The sequence below is a fragment of the Acipenser ruthenus genome, chromosome 52 (assembly GCF_902713425.1).
Source record: "Acipenser ruthenus chromosome 52, fAciRut3.2 maternal haplotype, whole genome shotgun sequence".
Taxonomy (NCBI): Eukaryota; Metazoa; Chordata; class Actinopteri; order Acipenseriformes; family Acipenseridae; genus Acipenser; species Acipenser ruthenus.
The window spans coordinates 5,402,202-5,407,480 of NC_081240.1; the positions used below are offsets into that span (position 1 = coordinate 5,402,202).

Here is a 5,279-nt window from a genome sequence, read left to right on the forward strand (position 1 = left end):
GTTTTACACTATGAACAGGAAACACATGAAAAAAAGGAAATAAGAATTCTAACTGAATTTCATTCATAACACAACAGATTAGGGTCTCAAAGCTGTTATCAAGTTCTTTTGAAAGGAAAGAATACTATTTACAATTCTAAACAACCTATAAGCTGGACATTCAGTCCTGGGCCTCTCTCAAGCACACTGGCAGTTTGTTTCCAAATGAACCCAATTTTAGACCCTTTTGCATTCACACCACACCTCAATCCAAGCTATATCAGTTCACTGAGAATTCAGAAGTGACTTTGCCTTTAAACAAATGATAATCCAGCTCTCTTTGTCATTTAGAGTACCAGTAAGCGGGGCTGGCATGAGGCAGGTTGTTCAGTCCTGGATCCTCGAAGCCAGGTAAGATTTACAGAGAAATGATTAGAATGTAATATTGGAGCAACAGAAACCAGAACCACCCAGAATGATTGACCATAAGAAATGCATTGTGTGTTAGCTTTGATTAAGAAATGCATTGTGTGTTAGCTTTGATTAAGAAATGCATTGTGTGTTAGCTTTGATTAAGAATCCCACACTCATACAGGGAAACACACAGTATGCTACTATCTCTTTAAACACTAGAACCTGTGCAGAAGGTTTCATAGAAATGCTTGCCTCCCAGCATTGATGGAAGTGCTATCAATGTGTCTTCTATTGTTTGACACATTCCACCACAGTCCCCTAGGTTATTTATATCTGCAATGGTTTGTCAGTTCTGGGACAAGATTTTCATAAAGTTGTAAATGAAGTTTTAATAAGGCTTTTAATTAATGAAAGAGTATATAACTCACCTTGAAACAGAAATTTAACAGACTGCGGCTGTGACGCCGACGATACAGAGAGAGAGAGTGTTAATTTCTTACAGACTACCTAGATAATTCAATATTTATAGTTATGACTATATAAACCTTTTCTATACTTGTGATTATGAATGAGATTTATTGACTTGTTTTAACCATCTGTAACCTTACGGTAAGTTTATTGTATTGCTATGATCAATGCAACTGTAACTGAATTCTGAATTCTGGATACATACATTATATGACAGCTGGCCTCTACTGTAGATTTGATTTTAATTATTCAAATATAAACCCAAGAGTAAATAATGACATTTTGGTATAGAAAACAGCATATTAGATATTACAATAAAGTTTCCTTAGGTGATTGCGGATGTGCAATGCTTCCTGTGTCTTATCCACACAAGAACGAAGAACAGGCGTACAAGGACACACAGATCCACTAGGAATGTGATCGAGATCATTGACATGGATTTTGCCTGAAGGTATTTGTAATGTTGTCAGACTCCCCCCCACTTTATATACAATGTACATTTTCACCTTCACATGTTTGTATGCATATACAATGTTCTTATATTACTGTAAGTGTTCAGTGGCTACTTTTAATCATGTTGAGTTTATTTGACGCGGAGGCGAGCAAAGAGTACCAGAGAAAATGCATGATTAGAAGATTCACCAAACAATTAATTATAAACAGATTGTGTACTGGGTTTGGGAGTTCTATCGTAATTTTAAAAGCCTAATAAATACATAATGAAGTGTTACATACATGGCATACATGTATAATAACTAACAACTATAAACACAAATGGCTCTTCAAACATATTTATTTATATCCTATGATCATACATACTAAAATACATACAAAAATAGATGTCAACATATGAAAATAAATTCTAACTAATATACATACAGTAGATGGCTTACCCCCCTGCCCCGTCCAAAAAAAGTATTTATTTCTTTTTAACCAAAAAAAAAGATTGCAAAATGCACATCAAAATAATTGTATATCGTAAGCTGTGGAGTAGTAGGGCTTAATTTATTTATTTTTTAATCCGTGACGTCCGATTTTTACCCACATGCCAGATAATTGTAAATCAGCTTTATATATGTGAAGTTATCTAAATAAATGTACATTCTGCATGACAAAATGCACAATTTTAAATGAAGTTTACAAATTATACACAACATAGTTATACCTGTTATTTTTTATTTCCATTTGGCTGCTGCTTGTTGGTTGTTAGCAGTTTCCATAACAGAGAATTATGCTTCCATTCATTTTCTTGATCTAGTTAACATGTATTTTGATTAACAAGTTCCCCTTATCTAGTTGTTGAGACAGGAAGTGATGTATGTGGCCTGCTACAAATTAGCTTTTTAATTAGAAATGCGTTCTAACGACCTCATCGACTCAGTTTCAAAGCATTAACGGATTGATTTTATTAACACATTTCGTTTGAAAATCCCTTGCTACTAAAGCTGTCATTACTATACCGCGAGTTCAATACAATAACACTGGTCTTTGAAAATCCCACCCAGTGTCTCTCACTGATCGGACTCTGTATGATCATTCTGGTAGGTATGAAAGCAGAGAGTACTTGGATAAAAGGGAAAGACCAATTTATTGAATATTCAGGTATTTTTCAAAACAACATTCATTTTTCCTAGTGGTTTTCAGTATGTGGAAGTTTTAACTGTTGCGTATGTTACATTGTCTTCATTATGTGCAGATCTGGATTTCTTCTTGGTGACACGGGCAGTGTTTATTTTTGAGTAGGTGAGTGTGTCGTCCTGTTGCTTTGAAGGCTGCTTGGGCTGATTCTGCAATAAATGAACAAAGAACTTAAGAAAATAAGAAAGTTTACAAACAAGAGGGGGCCATTCAGCCCATCTTGCTCGTTTGGTTGTTAGTAGCTTATTGATCCCAGAAGCTCATCAAACATCAAGTTCGGATTGATTAAAACAGCCTCTCTAAGTACAAGAACTGGCTGCAAGTTACTGCGCGAGATGTTATTTTTAATCAATTCGAACTTCAGTATATCATTTTCGCGGGGTGCTGGAAGGGCGTTACTACATTACCAAAAAGGGGTGTTAAAGTCTCCAATACAAAAGTAGTAATTTACCAGGAAATGTATTATTTAAATTGTACAGAATCACCTCTCAGATTCAGTTGTCTATTATTTTAATTTTTTACCTAAATACCCTCGAGTATACAAAAAATATTTTTAAATTATATTTAACTTGCTTCTATGCTGGAAGATTTCAAGATTTTAAGAAGTGTGAGAAATTGTTGCTTCTGGTGAACATTTCATTCCTCCTGGAAGTAGATGAAGAGGAGGACATTTTCTCAGGAATGCCTGATTCAGCTGACCTGCTGATGGAGTTTGTAGAGTTGAAAAGCTCTGATGAATTGCAACGAGGATTTCGGCAAAACAACGGAGACTACTTCTGGAAATAAGTGAGCCATCTTCTGCATATCGTAAAATTGGCAAGGCGGTTTATTTCGATGTTTCCATCAACTTACAGATGTGAAGCATCTTTCTCTGCACTCGCTCAGATTAAAAATAATGAATGGAATCGACTGCCTTCGAATTGCAGTGTCCACCATAGAACCCGACTTTTCAGCACTTGGTTACGCATTTGGGTGGCCGGAGAGAGGATACCCTGTGACGCTGGGGGAAGACGCCAGTGTAAACAAAGACCAGGCAGGAACGCCAGCGGTTGAAGAGAGAACAAAACAGACAAGCACGGCTGAGGAAGACAGCCCGCCTTAAACCGGCTTAGCGGCAGTGGGGGCACTGCGTAAGCATCACCTTTATTTTGTAGTTTTATTACTGTGTTATTTTGCCTTTAGTTTTCATTATTATTTTAGAGCACCTGTGTGTGCTGACGGATACAAGTGCAACCCCTGCTTACCATCGTTGGTATAAGGGGAGTTGCAGCAGCAGCGCCATCTGGCGACAAATAAAAAAAAAAAAAAATTCCCAAAATAAAAATGGGCACCAGTGCGGTGTTTCAAATAAAACCTTCTGTCTCCTGTGTGTGTCAGTGAATTGCCCACCACCCTTCCACAATAACAATAAAAATGTTGCAAATTTGTCTGTTGCTTTTTATATCTTAGTAATTGTACTTTCGAGTGTCGTATTTTTGTGAATTATACGGTATGCAAATAGCATATGAGAATTAGTTAAAATTAGTTAAAATGTTAACCTATTAGTCTTACACAGATTTTTTTTTTAATTACGTTTGGCTGGCCCACCCACTTTTGCAGTCGTTCGGTGTCACTGCCCTATCCACATTACTTACAAAATACCTAAACAATGCCCAACTAAGATTTATTACCTTCAGGGTGAAATGGGGGAATGTAGCTATTAGTCAATGAAAACCAAAGAGTTCAAATGACCCTTTCCTGGCACAAATTCAAATCACTCAACTCATTATCACTACTCACTATCACAACTCAAGGTCAAAATAGTAATAATAACAATGCCTGGATTATTATTAATAATACTTATAATGCTTGGAGTCTCTATATTCAAAGTTGTGTGTGTGTTTAACTGTGCATAAGCATATAAAGCATATGTGTGGAAGTATTGATCACACAACGATGGTAAATACTGGAAAACATATATATATGCCAGCCCGGTTTGAAGAATGTTTGTCTTCAACAGTAAATTTTGCTTCAATAGAATGATAAATAATGGAAATGTATCCATTCAAATCTGAAATAACCTGTCTATGTGCAAGCAAATTGTGTGAGAGACATGTAACATATAGGACTTACCACCGTGGCGTATACAGGTTCAGTCTGGACAGCAGGGTCTGGAATGGCATTGTATCAAATAGATTAGTTTCCTAGTTTGAATGGAGGTGAAAACAGCTAGTAACACACTATTTTTACATACAATTACCCATTTATACAGTTGGGTTATTACTGGAGCAATCTAGGTAAACAGCAGTGTCCCCCACTGGGGATTGAACCCACAACCCTCCGGTCAAGAGCCCAGAGCCCTAGCCACTACTCCACACTGCTGCCCTGTTGTGGTGAAGAATGCTGAGCCCTACCTCGTTTGGACTGCAGACACTTCAGCACTCCTCCTATCAGCAGTAACAGCAGCACAAGGACCCCAGATCCTACCCCTGCACCCAGGTACAGAACTGGAACAGATCCTGGGGGGATCCACATACAAATGGGATTCATTGTAAGATCCAGTTAAATCTGTGTAAACATATTCTATAATTCACTAATAACCTATTGGCATAAAAGCGTGATCAACATGTGTTGAAAACAAATGTAATCCAATCCTGTTTTTACAGTAGCTTGATCTTGCAGCATGTGAATAGGGTACGTACAGTATGCTCCACAGTGAAGTCATACATTGTTGGTTTTTGAGCAGGTACACCAAACACACAATAATCATGTTTTCCATAAAGCCTAGTTTTTGGAGTTGG

General features: G+C 37.1%; 1 long non-coding RNA gene across 1 annotated transcript; it reads right to left on the reverse strand.

Annotated features, from left to right (window-relative positions):
• Positions 1–2,299: 2,299 nt before the first annotated feature.
• On the reverse strand, positions 2,300–4,984 carry LOC131722954 (uncharacterized). The gene is made up of 3 exons (XR_009320070.1): positions 4,893–4,984; positions 4,612–4,649; positions 2,300–2,648 (listed from the first exon to the last, which is right to left on the reverse strand). It is a non-coding gene; the product is annotated as an uncharacterized LOC131722954 (long non-coding RNA).
• Positions 4,985–5,279: the final 295 nt, after the last annotated feature.